Genomic DNA, 27,591 nt, shown 5'->3' on the forward strand with positions numbered 1-27,591 from the left:
CCGTTCTTTCCTGACCCAGGTGAATTCATCTTCCTAAAGCTTCCACATGATGGGTCACAATCTCCTTCCTTTCTTTAAATACTTAAATTTGTCTCAGGATATGAACAGAGTGTTTTTTAAACACAAAATCTACCCTTAAAGAAATATTAAAAGGTCTTCTCTAAACAGAAAAGAAGCACAAATGTATAAGAAAGGTAAAATCAAAATAGGAAAGGCAAACATATAGTAAAGATTGAAGGTATTTTAAATAAGCATGCATATAGATGAAAAATTATTTTAAAATGGTAAAACTGATTATAACTACAATTAACAGTAAAATGATAATCATGAAGCTTTAAAATAGGACATCAAAATCACAAAATATGAGAGAAGGAATTATAAAACTGTAGATATTTTACAATGTGTTTGAACTTGAATGACTATCAGTTTAAAGAGAGTAGATATAGTTATGGATCAACATCTACAAACTGCATGGCAACCACAAATCAAAAACATACCATAGATTCACAAAAACCAAAAACAAAGGAACTCAGCATACTACAAAGGAAAATCATCAAACCACAAAAGGAAAAACAAAGAGAATAAGAACACATAAAAACTACAAAAACAACTGGAAAACAAGGATTAAAATGGCAATAAATACATACCTATCAATAATTACTCTAAATGTCAACAAATAAATGCTCTGATCAAAAGAAAAAGAGTGATTGATTAGATAAAAAACAAGAACCTGCAATTTGTTGCCTACAAGAGTCACTTCAAGGTGAAAGACACATAGAGATGGAAAGTTATGAGATAGAAAACAATACTTCATGCAAATGGAAATGACAAGAAGGCAGGAATAGCAATACTTGTATCAGACAAAACAGACTTTAAAGCAAAGGTCATAAGGAAAGACAAAGAAGGGCATTATATAATGATAAAGGAATCAATACAAGAGGATATTATACTTATTAATATATATGCACTCAATATAGAAAAACAAAATATCATAAGACTATACTATGAACAGTTATATATCAATGATTTGGACAATCAAAACAAAATGGGCAAATTTCTAGAAACAGACAGTCTGCAAAGACTAAGTCAAGTGAAATAGACAATTTGAACCGACTTAACAGTAGAAGTGGAATGGAATCTGTAATAATAATAATAATAAAACCTCAGCAAACAAAAGCCCAGGACTGGATGGCTTTACTGGGGAATCCTACCAGGCATACGAAAAACTTATATTTATCATTTTCAAACTACTCCAAAGAATTGAAGAGGCGAGAACACTCTCAAATTCATTCTATGAGGCAACCACGGGCTTCCGTTGTGGCTCAGCTGGTAAAGAATCTGCCAGCAATGCAGGACACCTGGGTTCGATCTCTAGGTTAGGAAGAGCCCCTGGAGAAGGGAAAGGCTACCCACTCTAGCATTCTGGCCTGGAGAATTCCATGGGGTCTGTATAGTCCATGGGGTCACAAAGAGTCAGACACGATTGAGCGACTTTCACAATTCACAATCAGCCTGATATCAAAATCAGACAAAGACATTACTAAAAAGAGAAAAAAAGAAAATTACAGGCCAATATCTTTGATGAATATAGATTCAAAATCCTTAACAAAATAACAATTCAAACCCAATAACACATAAAAAGAATCATACACTACAATCAAGCTGGATGTACCCTGGGTCTCAAAGTTGGTTCAACAGATGCAAATCAATCAATGTGATACACCACAGTAACACAAGGAAAGATAAAAACAAGACTATCACCTTAATAGCTGCAGAAAAAGCTTCTGCAAAACTCAATATCCATTCTCATCAAAGTGTGTACGGAGGGAACATATCTCAACAAAATAAAGGCAATTTATGACAAACCCAGACACAACAAAATGGTGAAACGCTGAAAGTCTTCCTGTAACAGGAGGGAAAGGGGCAGGGCACAACTTTTGAAAAATGACTTAGCCCAAGGACAACATAAACTGATTAGAATCAAATGGGACCAAGATGGCAGACAAGACTAGACCTTGATCCTGAATCAGCAAGTGAAATGACACACCTAGAGGTGCCATGACAGTTCCCAGGCACTGTTAAAAGACTAAGGAGTGGGTGGTGGCCCAAATCCAGGAAATCTCCTCCCCTTCCCCAAAATGAGTCCTCCCACTCATGAGCACATGAAATTACCCAGCCTATAAAAACTAACCATGACACATTTCACAGCCACTGCATTTACCCTCTGTGATGGCCTGTACACTGCGGAGTGTGCTTCTCTCTGAATCTGAATAAATCCACTTCTTACTCATCATTTTGTCTCTTACTGAATTCTTTCTGCAATGAGACATCAAGAACCTGAGCTTCATTAGGCCCTGAAACTAGGTACTGTGGGTGTTGGCTGGGTTTGAGTCCCAGCCACTTGGGTTCAAGTCCCAAGCAGGGTTTTGGCTGGGTTCGAGTCCCAGGCACATAGGTTCAAGTCCCAATCTGTGGTAAACGGTTTCATTCCCACTAAAGTCAAGAACAAGGTAAGGATGGTCACTCTCACTTCTTCCATTCAACACAGAACTGGAATTCCTAGCCACAGTGATCAGTCAAGAAATAAAAGGTATCCAAATTGGAATGAAAGAGAGAAAACTGTCACTCTCTGAAGATGACATGATAGTTTATATCAAGAACCTTAAAGTCTCCACACAAAACTGTTAGAACTAAGAAATGAATTCAGCAAGTCAGCAGGAAAGAAAGTTAAAATACAGAAATTGGTTGGCTTTCTACACACTAATAATGAAATATTGGAAAGAGAAATTAAGAAATAATCCCATTAAAAAATTTCATTGAAAAAATACCTAGGAATATACTTCACTAAGGAGATGAAAGGCATTTATGCTGAAAACTATAAAATGCCAATAAAGAAAATTGAAGATGACTCAAAGAAATGGAAAGATATCCCCTGCTCTTGGATTGAGAGAATTGTTAAAATGGCCATATTACTGAAAGCAATCTACAAATATAGTGCAATCCCTATCAAAATCCCCATGACATTGTTACAGAACTAGAACAAATAATCTTAAAAATTATATGGAACCACAAAAGACCTAGAATTGCCAAAGTAATCCTGAGAAAAAAGACCAAAGCTGGGTATAACACTTCCAGACTTCAGGCTATATAACAAAGCTACAGTAATCAAAATAGCACAAAATAGACACATAGATATTGGCACAAAAATAGACACATATTTCAGTGGAACAGATTAGAGAGCCCAGAAATAAACACATGCACCTATAGTCAATCTATTTCAAAGGTGGCAAGAATATACAATGGAGAAAAGACAGTCTCTTCAGAAGTGGTGTTGGGAAAGTTGGAGAGCTACATGTAAATCAATGAGATTAGAACATTCCCTTACACCATACAAAAATAAACTCAAAATGGTTTGAGTTTCTTTGACATAAATCATAGCAATATTTTCTTAGATCAATCTCCTAATGCAGAAGGAAGTAAAGCAAAAATAAACAAATGGGGTCTAATTAAGATTAAAAGCTTTTGCACAGCAAATGAAATCATCAACAAAGTGAAAAGACAATGTACAGAATGGAAGAAAATTTTTGCAAATGATGTGATGGACAAGGGGTAAATATCCAAAATATACAAGCAGTGTATACAACTCAAAATCAAAGAACAAACAACCCAATACAAAAACTGGGCAAAGGACCTAAACAGACATTTTTCCAGGAAAGCAAATGGCTAGCAGGCACATGAAAAGACAACACCACTAATAAATTAGTATTAGAGAAAGGCGCATCAAAACTACAATGAGGTATCACCTCACACTAGTCAAAACGGCTATCATCAAAAAGTCTACAAACAATAAATGCTGGAGAGGGTGTGGAAAAAAGGGACCCTGCAGACACTGTTATTGGAAATGTAAATTGGTGAAACTGCTATGAAAAACAGTATGGAGGTTCCTTAAGGAAACAGAAATAGTACTACCATATGACTCAGGAAGTCTACCCCTGGGTATATACCCCCCCAAAAAGCAAGAAGTCTCATTCAAAAAGATACATGTGCCCCAGCATTCACTATTTACAATAGCCAAGACATGGAAGCTCTTTTATAACATAATCAAGTTTCCTTGGTGACCTGCATGAGCCACACTTCTACTTCTTCATGCTGGGGGAATGCACATGACCTTCAAAACGTTTCAAATGCTTCTCAGCACCAGCTCTGCCCTGAGCAGAGCCATATGCCCTGGTATGTCTGAAGCAAATACATGTTTTCTGGGTTGAAAATCAGAACTGTCTTCCTTAGTGCAGCTTCCAAATACATGGGCATAGAGGAGATGAACATAAACCTTTACACATGTTTGGTCACTTCTGTCTTGGCCCAAGGGTGGCTCTGCTGGGTCCTGCTATTGGGGCTCAATGTGCTGCCAGTTAAAGAGAAACAGCATATCTACACCCTGGGCGCTGGATGGAGACTGGCCATGTCAGAATACTTCCTCTTCTTAGGGTCAGTTTTGGTAGGAGTTTGGGCGTTGTCCTTGAATGTAGCCTCCCCCTAACTGCCCTGGCCATGTCCCAGCTTGACCCTGGCTGAGCCAGCCCCCTCGGCTCATAAGAAAGGAGATTGCAGCCAGTGAGAGGGGTGTGGGGTAAGAGACTCAGCTAAAGGTTTCTTTAACCACAGTGTAGACACTGTGGTTTTGTCAGAATCACGTCCAGGTTTGTGTGTGTTTGGTTTTATGAAAAACCCAGGGCCATTTGCCCAGGAGTGAAATGAGTTGACCCAACTCAGCCACAAATGATATTTTGGCTGAAGATAAGCTCCTGTAGGGAAAAGGGAAACCTCCCTTCTTTAACTTTAAAGGCTCTCGAAGGTTTGTGTGGTCAAAGAGGAAGAACACGGGACACCTGGGTTCTGCTGCTCCTCTGCCACCAATGAGCTGTGTGACTGAAAGCTGGCCAGTTCGCCTCTCTGTGCTTCAGTTTCTTCACCTCTAAAATGAGTGGTGAGGGGAATGGATGACCTCTCAAAGCCCTTCCAGCTCAAGCATTCTACGATTTTACACAGGACTGTCTACATAATTTGCAGGGCTCAGTGCAAAATGAAAATGCAAGACTTCTTGAAAGGCAAGAATTTCAAGACAGCAAGAGCAGAACATGAAGACAAGCATAGGATCCTTCTAAGCACCGGCCCCTGAGTGCCTGACCAGATGGTGTGCTCAGGAAGTTGGCCTTGATTCTATGGATAACCCCACATTACCCTTTTCTGATGGAGCATCTGCTTAATGTAGTGGGAAGAATATGGGCTTTGAAGTTGGAAAGACTTGGTCTTTACCAGAAACTAACACAACGCTATAAATCAACTATCCTTCAGTAAAAAACAAAAAGAAAGACTTGGTCTTTAATCTTGGCTCTATGCACCAGTGTGTGATCTTGGGTTCCTCATCTAGTTGCTCCTTGCCTCAATTTCCTTGTGGTTAAAACAGACAAATCACACCCACCCAGAAGGAAGGTTGTAAGCATGTGTTGGGATTTGTAAACAGCATCACCAGTGTTGCAAGGTACTGTTATTCACATGAAACTGAATTCCATCTGAAGGAGGGTTTCATGGAGCTGTTGCTTTCTAAGACAAGGTTATGTACTGCTAGAGAGACTGTCAGATTCAAAACAGGCCTTCTTTTTGCAAAAAAAGTCACGAGTGTTTTGTTTTGTTTTGTTTTTTTAACATAACTGCATCTGCAATGCTGTGCTCTCTGGACCACACACTCTACGATTTAAGAAGTCATTCCATTCCCAACTGTAAATTACCTCCTGGGCCTGTTACTTTTTTCACTCAGTTCTCCATCCTCCCACTCGTTTCCCCTACTATTCAGGACTGCATATGGCTTTTGAGAAAAACATTTGAGTTCCACATTTGTTTCATGGCTATTCTTGTTTTCATTTGCTTTTACTTCACACGTATCCACACATGCAGTTTTCCTTTAATCTCTCTCCTGAGGTCTCTCTCTGCACTAGTTAATATACTGGAAGCCCAAGTCAGCCTCCGCCAGGGAAGGAAATATCATTCATTCACATATCCATCCCATCGTTCATTCACTCACTCATTATTTTTTGAGCACTTATTGTGTGTGCTGGCCATGTTGCCAGGCACTAGGTATACAGAAATGAATAATGACCTCTGAGAAGCTTAAGAACTGATGGGGCAGACAAATGAAAGATACTTGAAATACAACAAGGTAAATAGTTTCATAAAGGTTGCAGGTCTGGGGGTGGGGGGAGTATGACTCCCATGAGTTCAGTTTCCACCTGGGTGAGCCACAGAAGAAAACATTTGAGCTGGGTTTGAAAGGTAAGGAGTTTTCCAGGAAAAGATACAACCATATGAAAGGAATCCTCAGAGCTCACTGCTGCTTTGTCACCCCTTCCCTTGTCTCTAGTCATCTCCCTGACACAGGTGCCTCAGGATTGTCCTCAGGTAAGTCCAGCTTCACAAACTGGGTATTCCTGGGTGCACGGTCTCACCCCCTGCTCTAATGGATAAGAAAGTATGGAGGTGAAGCCCCTCCACCCTCCTCTTTGCCTGAGTCATGTAATTCCTCACTCCTTCCCACTTTCCCTCAGAGGAAGAGGTCTTTTCTCCTCCCAAAGCCAACCCCTCCTCCGAGACTCTAATAACATCTCACCTTCTCCAAGATTTTGTTTATTATGTTTTCGCTCTCATAACTTCAAAATCTCATACTCTCAAGCTCCTTCCCTTTGTCAACAAACAGATTCCAGTCTCATACAACCTAAAAACAAACACAACCTTTATGAACCTTGCTATGCCCTCAAGGTATCATGGTAAACTGCCTTCCTCTTACTGATACACTTGTTGAGGAAATTGGTTTCTTTTATCTCAGTCATTACGTTCTCACTGTTCTTTCACTCCTCATCTCCTACCAGTCTGGCTTTCAGCCCCTCTACCCCACCAAGTCTCATTTCTCAAGAGGCAGCAGACCACCAGATCAATGAATCCACTGGCCTGTCTCCAGTCCTCATTCTCAACTACTCACGCAGCACTGAAACCCTAATGTTATTTATTCCACAACATTGTGCTCCCCACCTTCTTCCTTTCCCCTTCCCCCCAACACCCCCTCTTCTCTTGTCACAGACACCTTCCCTCAGTTATCCATATTGCCCCTTGGCCTCAGCTATAAGACTGACTCCCAAAGGTTCCCCTGCTTCTCTAAGCCTCAAGCGAATCTTTCCAACTGTCTCTGCTATATTTCTACTGGGGTGGCTCACTGACACTCAACTGCTGCACTCATTGTCCTTTCTCTGAATCTTTATATTTTGGTGAGTGATGCTGCATCATCCCAGCACCCAAAACCAGGATCTGAATATTATTTATTCCCATTTGTCTTTCTCCCTTGTCTCATTTCCAGTTAGTTACCAAATCCTGTACACCATCATTTCTGAAATCACTCCTATCATCTTTGTTATTGTCAGGCGAGTGTATGCTCCTCAGTTCTGTCTTGTCACAACAAAGATTTGGAGTGACGGACATTAAAGCCTTTGGCGCATCACAGCTCTCGGGTCTCAGACAGACCGTGTTATAGCTCTCAGGTCTCAAACAGACCGTGTTATAGCACTTAGACAAATCAGTGTTACAGCTCTATTTTATTTAGAAAATAGCAGGAGAATCCATCCTCGAGGTGTGAGGGCATGCTGACCCAAAGATGCAAAGAGAAGAGAGCATGTGGGGGTGGGGGTGGGGTGGGGAGAGAGAGTCTTTTGGCTCCTTTTTTTATATGATTTTTTCCTTCCCCCTGGGCCTGCCCTATGTAAATTGGGCTAGCCAGGAGGGCTGTTTGTTCTACCTGAGGTCCTCACTCCAATCCTTGGACCTTCCTTTGTTCTATTTTCACGGGCTTTTCTCTTCCTTGTCTTTTAGTCACTGCCATTTTGGACTCATGTTTCCTATTCTAACTACCTAACATTATTATCAAAGCAATGGATTTGCCTTACCCTTGTATTACTGTGGTTGCCTGGTAATACACCTCCATTCTTTCCTGACCCAGGTGAATTCATCTTTTTAAAGCTTCCCCATGATGGGTTGCAATCCCCTTCCTTTCTTTAAACACTTATATTTGTCTCAGGATATGAACCAAACATTTTAAAATAACGTCTTATTTTTCTATTCAATTTAACAAATTCTTGGTTAGTGCCTGGTATGTACAAGTCCCTTGATGAACAGCTGCAGAAAGAGGAAGATAGAGTCTTTACCTTCAAGAAGCAGAATCCAACTTTAAGAGAAGACCATGGGGAATAAGACAGAGAATGAGAAGAACTAGAAAGGAAGAGAAAAAAGCAATGATGCTTTCAGAAGAAGGAGGTCATAGTATATGCATGTGAGTAAGTATGTATCTAGTGTTGTAGGTGGAAGTGGCATTTGTGGAAGATTTTAATAGGGAGAAATGAGAGTAGAAGCTTCCAGGTGAAAAAAACATTTTCAACCATGGTGTAAAGATGAGAAATTACCATGAATGTTTGGAAACTGGTGAGTAATCCAGATTTGCTGAAGAACAGAAGTCTAGTGAGGTCCAGTCTAATTTAATCTACTTGATAAGCATGAAAATCCATGTATTCCTTTAGGAAATATAGAGTAAATGGTGTTCAGTTCAGTCCAGTTCAGTTGCTCAGTTGTGCCTGACTCTTTGCGGCCCCATGAACTGCAGCACGCCAAGCCTCCCTGTCCATCACAAACTCCTGGAGTTTACTCAAACTCATGTCCGTCGAGTTGGTGTTGCCATCCAGCCATCTCATCTTCTGTCATCCCCTTCTCCTCCTGCCCCCAATCCCTTCCAGCATCAGGGTATTTTCCAATGAGTTAACTCCTCGCATGAGGTGGCCAAAGTATTGGACTTTCAGCTTCAGCATCAGTCCTTCCAATGAACACCCAGGACTGATTTCCTTTAGGATGGACTGGTTGGATCTCCTTGCGGTCCAAGGGACTCTCAAGAGTCTTCTCCAACACCACAGTTCAAAAGCATCAATTCTTTGGCACTCAGCTTTCTTCACAGTCCAACACTCACATCTGTACATGACCACTGGAAAAACCATAGCCTTGACTAGATGGACCTTTGTTGGCAAAGTAATGTCTCTGCTTTTTAGTATGCTGTCTATGTTGGTCATAACTTTCCTTCCAAGGAGTAAGCATCTTTTAATGTAATGGCTATCGCAGTGATTTTGGAGCCCAAAAAAATAAAGTCTGACATGGTTTCCACTGTTTCCCCATCTATTTGCCATGAAATGATGGGACCGGATGCCATGATCTTAGTTTTCTGAATGTTGAGCTTTAAGCCAACTTTTCCACTCTCCTCGTTCACTTTCATCAAGAGGCTTTTTAGTTCTTCTTTACTTTCTTCCATAAGGGTGGTGTCATCTGCATATCTGAGGTTATTGATATTTCTCCCGGCAATCTTGATTCCAGCTTGTGCTTCTTCCATCCCAGCATTTCTCATGATGTACTCTGAATATAAGTTAAATAAGCAGGGTGACAATATACAGCCATGATGTACTCCTTTTCCTATTTGGAACCAGTCTGTTGTTCCATGTCCAGTTCCAACTGTTGCTTTCTGACCTGCATATAGGTTTCTCAAGAGGCAGGTAAGGTAGTCTGGTATACCCATCTCTTTCAGAATTTTCCACAGTTTATTGTGATCCACACAGTCAAAGGCTTTGGCATAGTCAATAAAGCAGAAATAGATGTTTTTCTGGAACTCTCTTGCTTTTTTGATGATCCAGTGGATGTTGGCAATTTGATTTCTGGTTCCTCTGCCTTATCTAAAACCAGCTTGAACACCTGGAAGTTCATGGTTCACATATTGCTGAAGCCTGGCTTGGAGAATTTTGAGCATTACTTTACTAGTGTGTGAGATGAGTGCAATTGTGCAGTAGTTTGAGTATTCTTTGGCATTGCCTTTCTTTGGGATTGGAATGAAAACTGATCTTTTCCAGTCCTGTGGCCACTGCTGAGTTTTCCAAATTTGCTGACATATTGAGTGCAGCACTTTCACAGCATCATCTTTCAGGATTTGAAATAGCTCAACTGGAATTCCATCACCTCCACTCGCTTTGTTCATAGTGATGCTTTCTAAGGCCCACCTGACTTCACATTCCAGGATGTCTGGCTCTAGGTGAGTGATCACACCATTGTGATTATCTGGGTCGTGAAGATCTTTTTTGTACAGTTCTGTGTATTCTTGCCACCTCTTCTTAATATCTTCTGCTTCTGTTAGGTCCATACCATTTCTGTCCTTTATTGAGCCCATCTTTGCATGAAATGTTCCCTTGGTATCTCTAATTTTCTTGAAGAGATCTCTAGTCTTTCCCATTCTGTTGTTTTCCTCTACTTCTTTGCATTGATCACTGAGGAAGGCTTTCTTTTCTCTCCTTGCTGTTCTTTGGAACTCTGCATTCAAATGGGAATATCTTTCCTTTTCGCTTCTCTTCTTTTAACAGCTATTTTTAAGGCCTCCTCAGACAGCCATTTTGCTTTTTTGCATTTCTTTTTCTTGGAGATGGTCTTGATCCCTGTCCCCTGTACAATGTCATGAACCTCCGTCCATAGTTCATCAGGCTTAGGACTTCAGCTTGTTTGAGTGTTGTGTGTATTTGGTGGGACACACGCACATGCTGTGCTGGGTAGTGTAGACATATGGACCTTGCTCTTAAGAAACTCTCTCTCTTGAGGGGAGGGGATGATTGCAACTCCATGTGGTAGACATCGTTAGTATTAGTAGTAAAATTGTGTGCAGTGCCTCTGACAGCCAGGGAAGGGAAGGGAAATCACGCTGGCATGAATTTGTAAGGAAAATTATCAGAGAGGAGGCATTTGCTTACAGCTTTCAGAAATGAGTACAGTTTGTCAGTGGAAAGGGGGAAAGTAGAATGTTTCAGGTAAAGGTAACAGGAAGAAAGGTGTGTGTGTGGGTGTATGTGTGTTGTGTGTGTGTGGTGGGGAGGGTATGTGAAAATGTGTTCATAGGAAGGCAGGTTCTCAGTGGGAGTGGGGGAAGTTAGCCCCAGGTAGGATGATTGATGGAGATGATTTTGCCCCCCAGGGGACCTCTGGCAATGTCTTCAGATTTTCTGGCTGTCGGGAGGATAACAGCAGGGTGGGAATTGGGGACTTCTAGTGGGTAGAAGCCAGACATGTTGCTAAATACCCTACAATACAATAAGAACTGCACAGGACAGTTCCTTACAACAAAGAATTATCCCATTCAAAATGCTGATAGTGCTGAGGCTCAGAAACTCTGGAATATAGAGTATGACAGTCCTAGAAAGAAGTAGCAGGAAATGAGCTTGGAAAAATAGATCGGCATTAATTTGTGAAAGGTCTTAAACACCATAAAATATAACAGAGATTTCTAGGAAGGTAAGAGTTTTATTTTTATTCATTTGGTTGGTCTTCTTTTACTCAATTGTACTCATTTATAGTACAGTTCAATAAGAAGCAATAATGCTTATAAGTGACAAAGGAACATTTTCTTTATAAAATTCTATAACTAAACTTTGAGGTCATCTCAACAAAGATTTTCTTATGGAAAAGAGTTCATCCCTATGTATCCCTTTGCTGATTACCAGCTAAATTCCTCTGCCCCTAGCCACTCCTTCACCTCCCATCCCTACGTCCATCCCAAGGTTATCCCCTGAGATTTCTGGCTGAACTGACCCATGAAGCACAAGGGCTGAACTCTCGGTAAAGGTGGACTAGGTGCCTCTGAGACTGTAACCAGGAATTGATCACTTGTTTAGCTTACAGTTAGGTACAAGTTTTCCCAAAAGACTGGCCCTGGTCCAGGACTAATATATGATGTTTGTGAACAGAAATCTTCTAAGCCATACTCAAGTTGGAAAAACTGAGTTCGTATAATCATTACTTAATTCAGTACCTTTCCTCCCACACGCTTGCATTATGAATTCCTCTCCCACTCAGAACTGGGTTTTATTACCACTTCATGATCAGGAGGTAGATGATTGGACTGGAAGTCACTCAGGAAACACAGAACCTCCTAAGCCTAGTTTCAACCTTCTAAACAAAGGTTCAGTTGTTCGATTGTGTCTGACTCTATGACCCCCTGGACTGCAGCATGCCAGGCCTCCCTGTCCATCACCACTCCCTGAATTCACTCAAACTCATGTCCATTGAGTCAATGATTCCATCCAACCGTTTCATCCTCTGTTGTCCCCTTCTACTCCCACCTTCAGTCTTTCCCAGCATCAGGGTCTTTTCAAAGGAGTCAGTTCTATGCATCAGGTAGCCAAAGTGTTGGAGTTTCAGCTTCAGCACCAGTCCTTCCAATGAATATTCAAGACTGATTTCTTTTAGGATGGACTGGTTGGATCTCCTTGCAGTCCAAGAGATTCTCAAGAGTCTTCTCCAACACCACAGTTCAAAAGCAACAATTCTTTGGCACTCAACTTTTTCATAGTCCAACTATCACATCCATACAAGACTACTGGAAAATCCATAGCTTTGACTAGACAGACCTTTGTTGGCAAAGTAATGTCTCTGCTTTTTAATATGCTATTTAGGTTGGTTATAGCGTTTCTTCCAAGGAGTAAATGTCTTTTAGTTTCACGACTGCAGTCACCATCTGCAGTGATTTTGGAGCCCCCCAAAATAAAGTTTCTCACTGTTTCCACTGTTTCCCCATCTCTTTGCCATGAAGTGATGGGACAGGATGACATGATCTTCGTTTTTTGAATGTTGAGTTTTAAGCCAGGGTTTTCACTCTCCTCTTTCACTTTCAAAGAATTCTTTCACTACAAAGAATATAATCAAGAGGCTCCTTAATTCTTCTTCACTTTCTACCATAGTGTAGTGTCATCTGCATATCTGAGGTTATTGATATTTGTTCTGGCAATCTTGATTCCAGCTTGTGCTTCATCCAGCCCAGCGTTTCTCATGATGTACTCTGCATATAAGTTAAATAAGCAGGGTGACAATATACAGCCTTGACATACCCCTTTCCCAATTTGGAAACATTCTGTTGTTCCATGTCCAGTTCTAACTGTTGCTTCCTGACCTGCATACAGATTTCCAAGGAGGCAGGTCAGGTGATCTGGTATTCCCACCTCTTTTAGAATTTTCCACAGTTTGTTGCGATCCACACAGTCAAAGACATTGGCATAGTCAATAAAACAGGAGTAGATACTTTTCTGAAACTCTCTTGCTTTTTCGATGATCCAGCAGATGTTGGCAATTTGATCTCTGGTTCCTCTGCCTTTTCTACATCTAGCTTGAACATCTGGAAGTTCACAGTTCACATACTGTTGAAGCCTGATTTGGAGAATTTTGAGCATTACTTTACTAGTGTGTGAAATAAGTGCAATTGTGCGGTACTTTGAACATTTTTTTGGCATTGCCTTTCTTTGGGATTGGAATGAAAAGTGATCTTTTCCAGTCCCGTGGCCACTGCTGAGTTTTCCAGATTTGCTGGCATATTGAGTGCAGCACTTTCACAGCATCACCTTTTAGGATTTGAAATAGCTCAACTGGAATTCCATCACCTCCACTCGCTTTGTTCATAGTGATGCTTCCCAAGGCCCACCTAACTTCGCATTCCAGGATGTCTGGCTCTAGGTGAGTGATCACACCATCGTGGTTATCTGGGTCATGAAGATTTTTTTTTTTTAATAATTCTTCTTTGTATTCTTGCCACCTCTTCTTAATATCTTCTGCTTCTATTAGGTCCATACCATTTCTGTCCTTTATTATGCCCATCTTTGCCTGAAATGTTCCCTTGATATCTTGAATTTTCTTGAAGAGATCTCTAGTCTTTCCCTTTCTATTGTTTTCCTTTATTTCTTGGAATAAGAAATTTATTTCCTCTTATTCTTTTTATTGATCACTGAGGGAGGCTTTCTTATCTCTCCTTGCTATCCTTTGGAACTCTGCATTCAAATGGTATATCTTTCCTTTTCTCCTTTGCCTTTCACTTTTCTTCTTTTCACAGCTATTTGTAAGGCCTCCTCAGACAACCATTTTGCCTTTTTGCATTTCTTTTTCTTGGGGATGGTCTTGATCCCTGCCTCCTGTACAATGTCATGAACCTCCACCCATAGTTCTTTAGGCACTCCATCAGATCTAATCCCTTGAATCTATTTGTCACTTCCACTGTATAATCATAAGTGATTTGATTTAGGTCATCCCTGAATGGCCTAGTGATTTTCCCTACTTTCTTGAATTTAAATCTGAATTTGGCAATAAGGAGTTCATAATCTGAGCCACAGTCAGCTCCTGGTCTTGTTTTTGCCGACTGTATAGAGCTTCTCCATCTTGGGCTACAAAGAATATAATCAATCTGATATCAGTACTGACCATCTGGTGATGTCCATGTGTAGAGTCTTCTCTTTTGTTGTTGGAAGAGGGTGTTTGCTATGACCAGTGCGTTCTCTTGGCAAAACTTTATTAGCCTTTGCCCTGCTTCATTCTGTACTCCAAGGCCAGATTTGCCTGTTACTTCAGGTATTTCTTGACTTCCTACTTTTGCATTCCAGTCCCCTATAATGAAAAGGAAATCTTTTTTGGGTGATAGTTCTAGAAGGCCTTGTAGGTCTTCCTAGAACTGTTCAACTTTACCTTCTTCAGCATTACTGGTTGGGGCATAGACTTGGATTACTGTGATACTGAATGTTATTTGTCCAAAAATTATTTCCTGAAGTACAGTGATGAAAAATATTATAGGGCAGACCTTTCATTCAGATCAAAGAACATAGATTACCAAAGACTGTATATTAGTGGTGTTCAAAACTTTGAGTTCCAAGGATGTTTCCAAATACTGGAATTTTTGATGGCACACCTAAAGGAATTAAATGGAACCCATTGTTGTCACCATACTACAGTGGCATTCATACATTGAAGTTAAAAATATATTATTAATACAACCTGTGTTACCTGAGAGGAAGGTCCCAATTTTAAGGTCAAACAATTCTTCTACTATTTTGCTTAGGGAGTATATGCTGCAGATTAGGATTGCCAGATCAAATACAGGACACCCAGTTAATTTTGATTTTCACTCAGTGAACTTTTTTTTTTTTAGGATAAGTCTTTGCCCTATGATAAATGTATTAATCTGAAATTCAAATTTAATTGTACATCCTCTATTTTTATTTGCTAAATCTGGCAACGCTACCCCAGAGAGAGTGTGAGATGGGAATCTTCATTTATTCAATCAGTCTCTGTTCACACAGACTTCTCTGGGTTGAGCAGCTTGCCTCTCTGGTTATGACTGTTGTTAACGATGCAGGCAACATGGTCCCTTGACACAAGACAATTTTGTCAGCTAGTGTTCAACTGAAGAAATCATGATTTGCTTTCATGCTAGAAGGGGAGAAAGATTATCTGAAATGGACTCTCTTAAGATATTGGTTTCTGATGTGGTAACTTTCTTAAGTATTCACTTGACAAATATTAAGCATTTTAGGCACTTAAAACAGAATGAAGAACTGAAGAGCTGCTTCTTAGAACAAGGAACTAAACATTCCTATTCTTGTGATGCCTACATGTTCATGGGGAGAGATTATCAATGTTGATTTTAGTATCTTTAATTTTTAATCCTAGAGTTGCCCTGATTTAGATGTGTCTCCATTTATTGGCTTTACCACTCGAGTGCTTGCGTGCTTAGCCGCTTCAGTCATTTCTGACTTTTTGCAACCCTATGGACCGTATCCTATCAGGCTCCTCTGTCCATGAGATTTTCCAGGCAAGAATACTGGAGTGGGTTGCCATGCCTTCCTCCAAGAGATCTTCCTGACCCAGGGATTGAATCCATGACTCTTATGTCTCCTGCATTGGTAGGAGAGTTCTTTACCACTAGCGCTACCTGGGAAGACCACACTTGAGTACCTTGTCACTATTTGAATATATCTGCTTACTGCCTGATCATGTTTTTTTACATATTCCTGAGGCAAAATTCTTGCTATGCCAGAATCTCCCAAAGTAGATTTTATGAGAACAGACAGTAATAAATACTGGTATAGGAAAGAGAAAGCTTTTAAGAGCATGATTCTCCTGAGAACATTTTGTTTCTTGGCAAGTGTGTATATGTGTTCTTGTGAATGTATCTGGGTGCACAGATGATGTGTCTCTTGGAAATTTTGGGTATAGAGAGACTATCTTCTTTCTAAGTCAATCCTAATTTTAAAGAACATTTTCTTGACCAGTTTAGTTGCAAAAGCAAACACTTGAAAGATTCCAGTAACAATTTTTTGAGCAGAAAAGATGGCCCCTGCTTGCAGCTTGGTTCAGTGGCAGACACTGAAATGTGGCTTGGCTCTGTCCCTTGGCTTAGTACTAGGATGTTATGTTCCACTAGAGGCTCTGGTACCTTTCCAGAAATGCGCCAAATCAGACACAGACTTGCTGGCAGCCACAGCAGAGGGATTTTACTGATCCATGCCCAGCTCTCAGGAGGTAACTGGCAAGAAAGAAGAAAGCAAAACAAGCAACCAAATCCCTACACACCTAATAAATTTGACTTGGAAATTTTGCCTCAAGGCTAATTTCACTCTCTTTTTATATCTGTTTGTTGGGAGCTCATTTCTCATTTTTTCTCTAAACTCTTCCTTTTGACTTGGAAATTTTGCCTCAAGGCTGTCAAAGAGTAGGAATAATAATTTCATTTTCTCCAAGACAAGTTCGTTGGCACTGAGTCTTTAATGTTGAAAAAACATATCTGATTATCACCTTTTTAAAAAAGTCTTGCCATTCCCAGGGTCAAGTGACTCGGCTCCTTGAAAATGAACTTGGTTTATGCCACTCCTGGCCAAAACTAGGCCTTCAGGTCACATGACTTGCTTCCAAGTTAGGGGTAAAGCCTTGAAATCATGTGTATCTACTTTGCTGTAAGACATTCCTTTGATTATTTGAATCTCCTCTGCCAGGAATAAGTCAGTTTGTCTCCATTCTGTCTGAAGTTGTGAAGCTGGGATTCCACTGGCGAGTTGGAATGTAGATTAAGTTCTGCTTGGTTTCTTAATGAAGCTAGGAGCCCTTAGAGGGTAATCTGGTCACAGCTTCTTGCTGCCCTCTGGTGGAGAGATGGATATTGAAGAAGCCACAACTGAGAAATTTGATTTCTCAGCAAAAGCTGTCAAGGTGTCTATGCAAATGTCGATGGGGAAATAATTACACTTAAAGCTATTAAGTAATACTCTATTGTGAAGCTAAATGTTATAATAAAATTATATACTGAATGGAGTTTAAATGGTTGCTCTAAAAGAGTCTGATTTCTCAATAATGGGATCTTTAATTCCACTCTCTTTTTATTTATGCTTGTTGGAGATTCATTTCCTTTTTTTTTTCTCTAAACTCTTCCTTTTCATCAACCATCACTTTATGTATCTTTACATGATAATTATAAGATTCTTGTAAGGGGTTATTTTTACACATTTCCAAAAAGTGAAAATCAGTATTTGACCCAGGAAAAGTATAATCCTTCTATCCCCCAGACTTTAAACTGTGATTTATACCTATACATTCAGATAAAAATCCAAACCAAAACTCACTTCAGGAATTCAAATGAAAATGTTAGCCTTATATCTTCTGAAAGTTCTAACTGCAAGTGAGAGGTAATCTCCTTAAGACTTTTGCATGAAGTACTTTTTAAAAGAAAATATGCTTTCTTTTTACAGACCTAAAAATGTCAACATTTTAAAAAAAGTATAATCAGGTAGAAGAGTGCATTTTAAATTAAAACCTCTGATAGGATGCCTTTTATTTATTTATTTTTTCATTTATATTTACTAGTTGGAGGCTAACTACTTTACAATATTGTAGTGGTTTTTGTCATACACTGACATGAATCAGCTGTGGATTTACATGTGTTCCCCATCCCGATCCCCCCTCCCACCTCCCTCTCTACCCAATCCCTATGGGTCTTCCCAGTGCACCAGCCCCGAGCACTTGTCTCATGCATCCCACCTGGGCTGGCGATCTGTTTCACCCTAGATAATATACATGTTTCGATGCTGTTCTCACAAAACATCCCACCCTTGCCTTCTCCCACAGAGTCCAAAAGTCTGTTCTGTACATCTGTGTCTCTTTTTCTGTTTTGCATATAGGGTTATCATTACCATCTTTCTAAATTCCATATATATGTCTTATTATACTGTAATGGTCTTTATCTTTCTGGCTTACTTCACTCTGTATAGTGGGCTCCAGTTTCATCCATCTCATTAGAACTGATTCAGATGAACTCTTTTTAATGGCTGAGTAATATTGAATGGTGTATATATACCACAGCTTCCTTATCCATTCATCTGCTGATGGGCATCTAGGTTGCTTCCATGTCCTGGCTATTATAAACAGTGCTGCGATGAACATTGGGGTGCACGTGTCTCTTTCAGATCTGGTTTCCTCAGTGTGTATGCTCAGGAGTGGGATTGCTGGGTCATATGGCAGTTCTATTTCCAGTTTTTTAAGAAATCTCCACACTGTTTTCCATAGCGGCTGTACTAGTTTGCATTCCCACCAACAGTGTGGGAGGGTTCCCTTTTCTCCACACCCTCTCCAGCATTTATTGCTTGTAGACTTTTGGATAGCAGCCATCCTGACTGGCGTGTAATGGTACCTCATTGTGGTTTTGATTTGCATTTCTCTAATAATGAGTGATGTTGAGCATCTTTTCATGTGTTTTTTTGGCCATCTGTATGTCTTCTTTGGAGAAATGTCTGTTTAGTTCTTTGGCCCATTTTTTGATTGGGTCATTTATTTCTCTGGAGTTGAGCTGCAGGAGTTGCTTGTATATTTTCGAGATTAATCCTTTGTCTGTTGCTTCGTTTGCTATTATTTTCTCCCAACTTGAGGGCTGTCTTTTCACCTTGCTTATAGTTTCCTTTGTTGTGCAAAAGCTTTTAAGTTTCATTAGGTCCCATTTGTTTAGTTTTGCTTTTATTTCCAATATTCTGGGAGGTGGGTCATAGAGGATCTTGCTGTGATTCATGTCAGAGAGTGTTTTGCCTATGTTCTCCTCTAGGAGTTTTATAGTTTCTGGTCTTACATTTAGATCTTTAATCCATTTTGAGTTTATTTTTGTGTATGGTGTTAGAAAGTGTTCTAGTTTCATTCTTTTACAAGTGGTTGACCAGTTTTCCCAGCACCACTTCCTAAAGAGGTTGTCTTTTTTCCATTGTATATCCTTGCCTCCTTTGTCAAAGATAAGGTGTCCATAGGTTCGTGGATTTATCTCTGGGCTTTCTATTCTGTTCCATTGATCTATATTTCTGTCTTTGTGCCAGTACCATACTGTCTTGATGACTGTGGCTTTGTAGTAGAGTCTGAAGTAAGGCAGGTTGATTCCTCCAGTTCCATTCTTCTTTCTCAAGATTACTTTGGCTATTCGAGGTTTTTTGTATTTCCATACAAATTGTGAAATTATTTGTTCTAGTTCTGTGAAAAATACCGTTGGTAGCTTGATAGGGATTGCATTGAATCTATAGATTGCTTTGGGTAGAATAGCCATTTTGACAATATTGATTCTTCCAATCCATGAGCATGGTATGTTTATCCATCTGTTTGTGTCCTCTTTGATTTCTTTCATCAGTGTTTTATAGTTTTCTATGTATAGGTCTTTTGTTTCTTTAGTTAGATATATTCCTAAGTATTTTATTCTTTTTGTTGCAATGGTGAATGGTATTGTTTCCTTAATTTCTCTTTCTGTTTTCTCATTGTTAGTATATAGGAATGCAAGGGATTTCTGTGTGTTAATTTTATATCCTGCAACTTTACTATATTCATTGATTAGCTCTAGTAATTTTCTGGAAGAGTCTTTAGGGTTTTCTATGTAGAGGAGCATGTCATCTGCAAACAGAGAGAGTTTCACTTTTTCTTTTCCTATCTGGATTCCTTTTACTTATTTTTCTGCTCTGATTGCTGTGGCCAGAACTTCCAACACTATGTTGAATAGCAGAGGTGAGAGTGGGCACCCTTGTCTTGTTCCTGATTTCAGGGGAAATGCTTTCAATTTTTCACCATTGAGGGTGATACTTGCTGTGGGTTTGTCATATATAGCTTTTATTATGTTGAGGTATGTTCCTTCTCTTCCTGCTTTCTGGAGAGTTTTAATCATGAATGGGTGTTGAATTTTGTCAAAGGCTTTCTCTGCATCTATTGAGATAATCATATGGTTTTTATCTTTCAATTTGTTAATGTGGTGTATTACATTGATTGATTTGCGGATATTAAAGAATCCTTGAATTCCTGGGATAAAGCCCACTTGGTCGTGGTGTATGATTTTTTTTAATATGTTGTTGGATTCTGTTTGCTAGAAATTTGTTAAGGATTTTTGCATCTATGTTCATCAGTGATATTGGCCTGTAGTTTTCTTTTTTTGTGGCATCTTTGTCTGGTTTTGGAATTAGGGTGATGGTGGCCTCATAGAATGAGTTTGGAAGTTTACCTTCTGCAATTTTCTGGAAGAGTTTGAGTAAGATAGGTGTTAGCTGTTCTCTAAATTTTTGGTAGAATTGAGCTGTGAAGCCATCTCGTCCTGGGCTTTTGTTTGCTGGAAGATTTCTGATTACAGTTTCGATTTCCTTGCCTGTGATGGGTCTGTTAAGATCTTCTATTTCTTCCTGGTTCAGTTTTGGAAGGTTATACTTTTCTAAGAACCTGTCCATTTCTTCCAAGTTGTCCATTTTATTGGCATAGAGCTGCTGATAGTAGTCTCTTATGATCCTTTGTATTTCTGTGTTGTCTGTTGTGATCTCTCCATTTTCATTTCTAATTTTGTTAATTTGGTTCTTCTCTCTTTGTTTCTTAATGAGTCTTGCTAATGGTTTGTCAATTTTGTTTATTTTTTCAAAAAACCAGCTTTTAGCTTTGTTGATTTTTGCTATGGTCTCTTTAGTTTCTTTTGCATTTATTTCTGCCCTAATTTTTAAGATTTCTTTCCTTCTGCTAACTCTGGGGTTCTTCATTTCTTCCTTCTCTAATTGCTTTAGGTGTAGAGTTAGGTTATTTATTTGGCTTTTTTTCTTGTTTCTTGATGTGAGCCTGTAATGCTATGAACCTTCCCCTTAGCACTGCTTTTACAGTGTCCCATAGGTTTTGGGTTGTTGTGTTTTCATTTTCATTCATTTCTATGCATATTTTGATTTCTTTTTTGATTTCTTCTATGATTTGTTGGTTATTCAGAAGCGTGTTATTAAGCCTCCATATGTTTGAATTTTTAACAATTTTTTTTCTTGTAATTGAGATCTAATCTTACTGCACTGTGGTCAGCAAAGATGACTGGAATGATTTCAATTTTTTTGAATTTTCCAAGACCAGATTTATGGCCCAGGATGTGATCTGTTCTGGAGAAGGTTCCGTGTGCACTTGAGAAAAAGGTGAAGTTGATTGTTTTGGGGTGAAATGTCCTATAGATATCAATTAGGTCTAGCTGGTCCATTGTGTCATTCAAGGTTTGTGTTTCCTTGTTAATTTTCTGTTTAGTTGATCTATCCATAGTTGTGAGTGGGGTATTAAAGTCTCCCACTATTATTGTGTTATTATTAATTTCCTCTTTCATACTCGTTAGCGTTTGCTGTACATATTGCGGTGCTCCTATGTTGGGTGCATATAAATTTATAATTGTTTTATCTTCTTCTTGGATTGATCCTTTGATCATTATGTAGTGTCCTTCTTTGTCTCTTTTCACAGCCTTTATTTGAATGTCTATTTTATCTGATATGAGTATTGTGACTCCTGCTTTCTTTTGGTCTCTGTTTGCATGAAATATTTTTTTCCAGCCCTTCACTTTTAGTCTGTATGTGTCTCTTGCTTTGAGGTCGGTCTCTTGTAGACAGCATATATAGGGGTCTTGCTTTTGTATCCATTCAGCCAATCTTTGTTTTTTTCCCTTTGTTTCTTAATGAGTCTTGCTAATGGTTTGTCAATTTTGTTTATTTTTTCAAAAAACCAGCTTTTAGCTTTGCTGATTTTTGCTATGGTCTCTTTAGTTTCTTTTGCATTTATTTCTGCCTTAATTTTTAAGATTTCTTTCCTTCTACTAACCCTGGGGTTCTTCATTTCTTCCTTCTCTGGTTGCTTTAGGTGTAGAGTTGGGTTATTTGTTTGGCTTTTTTCTTGGTTTTTGAGGTAAGCCTGTAATGCTATGAATCTTCCCCTTAGCACTGCTTTTACAGTGTCCCATAGGTTTTGGGTTGTTGTGTTTTCATTTTCATTCATTTCTATGCATATTTTGATTTCTTTTTTGATTTCTTCTATGATTTGTTGGTTATTCAGAAGTGTGTTATTTAGCCTCCATATGTTTGAATTTTTAACAATTTTTTTTCCTGTAATTGAGATCTAATCCTACTGCACTGTGGTCAGAAAAGATGACTGGAATGATTTCAATTTTTTTGAATTTTCCAAGACTAGATTTATGGCCCAGGATGTGATCTATTCTGGAGAAGGTTCTGTGTGCACTTGAGAAAAAGGTGAAGTTGATTGTTTTGGGGTGAAACGTCCTATAGATGTCAATTAGGTCTAGCTGGTCCATTGTGTCATTTAAAGTTTGTGTTTCCTTGTTAATTTTCTGTTTAGTTGATCTATCCATAGTTGTGAGTGGGGTATTAAAGTCTCCCACTATTAATGTGTTACAATTAATTTCCTCTTTCATACTCGTTAGCATTTGCGTTACATATTGCGGTGCCCCTATGATGGATGCATATATATTTGTAATTGTTATATCTTCTTCTTGGATTGATCCTTTGATCATTATGTAGTGTCCTTCTTTGTCTCTTTTCACAGCCTTTATTTGAAAGTCTATTTTATCTGATATGAGTATTGTGACTCCTGCTTTCTTTTGGTCTCCGTTTGCATGAAATATTTTTTTTCCAGCCCTTCACTTTTAGTCTGTATGTGTCCCTTGTTTTGAGGTGGGTCTCTTGTAGACAGCATATATAGGGGTCTTGTTTTTGTATCCATTCAGCCAGTCTTTGTCTTTTGGTTGGGGCATTCAACCCATTTACATTTAAGGTAATTATTGATAGGTGTGGTCCCATTGCCATTTACTTTGTTGTTTTGGCTTCACGTTTATACAGCTTTTCTGTGTTTCCTGTCTAGAGAAGATCCTTTAGCATTTGTTGAAGAGCTGGTTTGGTGGTGGTGAATTCTCTCAGCTTTTGCTTGTCTGTAAAGCTTTTGAATTCTCCTTCATATCTGAATGAGATCCTTGCTGGGTACAGTAATCTAGGTTGTAGGTTATTCTCTTTCATTACTCTAAGTATGTCCTGCCATTCCCTTCTGGCCTGGAGGGTTTCTATTGAAAGATCAGCTGTTATCCTTATGGGAATCACTTTGTGTGTTATTTGTTGTTTCTCCCTTGCTGCTTTTAAGATTTGTTCTTTGTGTTTGATCTTTGTTAATTTGATTAATATGTGTCTTGGGGTGTTTCGCCTTGGGTTTATCCTGTTTGGGACTCTCTGGGTTTCTTGGACTTGGGTGGCTATTTCCTTCCCCACTTTAGGGAAGTTTTCAGCTATTATCTCCTTGAGTATCTTCTCATGGCCTTTCTTTTTGTCTTCTTCTGGGACTCCTATGATTCGAATGTTGGGGCGTTTCACATTGTCCCAGAGGTCCCTGAGGCTGTCCTCATTTCTTTTGATTCTTTTTTCTTCTCTGCTTCATTTATTTCCACCATTTTATCTTCTACCTCACTTATCCTATCTTCTGTCTCGGTTATTCTACTCTTGGTTCCCTCCAGAGTGTTTTTGATTTCATTTATTGCATTATTCATTTTTAATTGACTCATTTTTTATTTCTTCTAGGTCTTTATTAAACATTTCTTGCATCTTCTCAATCTTTGTCTCCAGGCTATTTATCTGTAACTCCATTTTGTTTTCAAGATTTTGGATCATTTTTATTATCATTATTCTATATTCTTTTTCAGGTAGATTCCCTATCCCCTCCTCTTTTGCTTGACGTGGTGGGCATTTTTCATGTTCCTTTACCTGTTGGGTATTTCTCTGCCTTTTCATCTTGTTTAGATTGCTGTGTCTGGAGTGGGCTTTCTGTATTCTGGTGGTCTGTGGTTCCTTTTTATTGTGGAGGTTTCACCCAGTGGGTGGGGTTGGATGATTGGTTTGTCAAGGTTTCCTGGTTAGGGAAGCTTGTGTCAGTGTTCTGGTGCGTGGAATTGGATTTCTTCTCTCTGGAGTGCAATGGAGTGTCCAGTAATGAGTTTTTAGATGGGTCTATCTGTTAAGTGTGACTTTGGGCAGCCTGTATGTTGACGCTCAGGGCTATGTTGACGCTCCTGCGTTGCTAAAGAATTTGCATGGTATGTCTTGTTCTGGAGCTTATTGGCTCTTGGGTGGTGGTTGGTTTTGGTGTAGGTATGGAGGCTTTTGGATCGTCTCTTATTTCTTAATGTTCCCGTGTAGTCAGGAGTTTTCTGCTGTTCTCAGGTTTTGGGCTTAAGTCTCCTGCCTGTGGATTTCAGTTTTATTCTTCCAGTAGTCTCAAGACTTCTCCAACTATACAGCACTGATAATAAAACTTCTAGGTTAATGGTGAAAAGATTCTCCACCGTGAGGGACACCCGGAGAGGTTCACAGAGTTACATGAAAAAGAGGAGAGGGAGGAGGGAGATAGAGATGAGCAGAAGGCGAAAAAGGGGGACTCAAGAGGAGAGAGACAGATCTACGCAGTACTCTGTTCCCAAAGTGTTCTCCGTAGCCCAGACACCCACAAAGATTCACAGAATTGGATTGGGAAGAGAAGGGGAAAGGAGGAAATAGAAGTGTTCTGAGGTAGAAAACAGAGGGTCAAAAGTGGGAGAGGGTAATCAACACATTCCTGAATAGAAATGGGAACTGAATATTGGATTCTTAAATGTCCAAAATTTGTATCACATACTGGAAAACAAAGATTAAAAATCTAGAGTAGAGGTTAGACTCTTTAAAATACAATATTTAAAAACAAAAACAAAAACACACAAAAAATTTAGAAATATATATGAAGTTTGGTTTAACAATAGGGCTTCTCTCTTTTTTTTGCAAGGTTATAGTGAAATGAAAATGAAAATCAAGGAATAATAGAGGAGTATTAGAGGACTTTAAAAGGAAATAAGAGAGAAAAACAAGAAAAAGAAAAAACAAGAAAAAAAATTTTTTTCCCTAATTAAAAAATCGTAAAAATATATGAAAATGAAATTTAAGGAGTAATGGGGGAGTAATAGGGAATTTTAAAAGAAAATAACAGAGAAAAAATAAAAAAGAAAAGGAAAGAAAAAAAATTTTTTTTAATTTAAAATATATATATATATATATATATATATATATATATGTATCTAGGAATTTCTCTGGAGCTGTTGTGGTCAGTGTGGGTTTGGTTCAGTTTCAGATTGCTCCTCATTCCAGCTTACACTTCTTGATATCTATAGGCCCCTTCCGGTGTAGTCGGTGTTACCTACAGGGATTTTAATCTGTTGCACCGGTCCCTTCTGAAGCGGTTCCCTTTGTTTATTTGGCTTCTGTTTGCGGTCTCTTCCATGTCTAATTTCCGCCCTGACACAGGCAGGCGGAGGTGATCTCTTATTTAGGTTCGCTACTTCACTTCAGTCCTGCTATGGGGAGGGCGGGGCACTGCAGACAGATATCGCTGTGTTGGGGAGCACTCACCGTGTTCCAGCCACACTGGGTTTGCCCCTGCTTACGGGTGTCTGTGCTTTCCCCGTCTACACTGCTCAGGCTCCCGGCTGCTCTATAGGGAGCGTGCCCTGCGTTGTGTGCGGTTCCAGTTTTCGGGTACTCCACAAAAGCGCAGGCTCCACAAAAGCGCGGACTCGGTTGTGCCTGTGTTTTGTGCCTTCCCCGGCTTGAGCGGCTCAGGCAGCCAGGAGCTTGACAGGCACACTCTCCCCGCGTGCGGCGCGCCCTCTCCCCTCCACGGCCCCAGCCTCAGTTTCTGCGCAAGCTGGTTGGGGTGCCAGCGGCTTGTGTTTGTTCTCAGGAGCTGGCCTCTAGCCGCGACCCTCTCGGTGGCGGATGTCGACCATCCAGAATCTCAGGAAGTCTTTGGATAGAAACTGGAGGCCTGTTTGCAGTGTGGGAGGGGATGCCGTCTCTGGGGCAGAGTTTGTCCCTTTCCCCTCCCCCCGCCTCCTACCTCTGGCGGGGATGGGCCGGTCCGCTGCAGGCTAGCTCTTCTCTGGAGTTTCTCAGTCCCTTTGTTTTGCGAACAGCCGGCGGTGTGTTCAGGCTGGTTAATTTTCTCTCTTGCTATCCCACAGTTTAAAAAAACTCCCGCGCCTGGGTGAGCATGCTGAGGCGGCTGCAGTGCAGGCTTCCAGCCCCACCATGCTGTGGCCCCTGTTGCTGCTGCTGCTGTTGCTGGCCGCAAGCAGGGCCCAGACCACCCGGCCCTGCTTCCCCGGGTGCCAGTGCGAGGTGGAGACGTTCAGCCTCTTTGACAGCTTCAGCGTGACACGGGTGGACTGCAGCGGCCTGGGCCCCCACATGGTGCCCGTGCCCATCCCCCTGGACACAGCCCACCTGGACCTGTCCTCAAATCGGCTGGAGACAGTGAACAAGTCCGTGTTGGCAGGGCCGGGCTACACCACGCTGTCTGGCCTGGATCTCAGCCACAACCTGCTCACCAGCCTCTCGCCCACGGCCTTCTCCCGCCTCCGCTACCTGGAGTCGCTCGACCTCAGCCACAACGGCCTGGCCACCCTGCCCACCAAGAGGTTCACCAGCTCGCCCCTGAGCGACGTGAACCTGAGCCACAACCGGCTCGCGAGGTCTCCATATCCGCCTTCGCCACCCACAGCCAGGGCAGGGCGCTGCACGTGGACCTCTCCCACAACCTCCTCCACCGCCTGCTGCCCCATTCCTCGCGGACTGGCCGGCCGGCGCCCACCATTCAGAGCCTCACCCTGGCCTGGAACCGGCTCCGCGCCGTGCCCGACCTCTGGGGCCTGACCCTGCACTACCTGAGCCTGGACGGGAACCCGCTGGCAGCCATCGGCCCCGGCACCTTTGAGGGGCTGGCGGGCCTCACTCACCTGTTGCTGGGCAGCCTGCAGGGTCTCCCCCAGCTGGCGCCCCACGGCTTCTACGAGCTGCAGGGCCTGCAGGTCCTGGACTTGTCCAGCAACCCCAGGCTCCAGTGGGCGGGACCTGAGGTGTTCTTGGGCCTGGGCTCCCTGCAGGAGCTGGACCTGTTGGGCACGGGCCTGGTGCCCCTGCCCGAGAGGCTGCTCGTCCATCTCCCCACACTGCAGAGCATCAGCGTGGGCCAGGGCGTGCAGTGCTGGCGCCTGGTGCGGGAGGGCACCTACCCACGGCAGCCTGGCTACACCCCCAAGGTGGCCCTGCACTGCATAGACACCCAGGAGTTAGCCGCCAGGGGCTCCAATACCTTGTGACGAACGGTGCAGCCTGGGGCCGTGTAACAGACTGTGCCCTGGGTTTCCTCAGGTCCTGGGTAATTTATATTTTAATGTGCCAATGCCCACAGGGACTCTCTATTCCTGTGTGGCAGCATCATTGAAAGAGAGGCTTTGAACCTGGGACCCACACCCAGGAGCAAAGTCTTGCCCCTTTGTCTATGTTGCTCCCCAGACGATAA

The 27,591-nt window shown here is 41.0% G+C and overlaps 1 pseudogene; it reads left to right on the forward strand.

Annotated features, from left to right (window-relative positions):
* The window catches only part of LOC133074088 (tsukushi-like), a 166,692-nt pseudogene extending 139,304 nt beyond the window's left edge, over window positions 1-27,388 (forward strand).
* Window positions 27,389-27,591: the final 203 nt, after the last annotated feature.

This window comes from Dama dama, chromosome 19 (assembly GCF_033118175.1).
Source record: "Dama dama isolate Ldn47 chromosome 19, ASM3311817v1, whole genome shotgun sequence".
NCBI classification, from domain to species: Eukaryota; Metazoa; Chordata; class Mammalia; order Artiodactyla; family Cervidae; genus Dama; species Dama dama.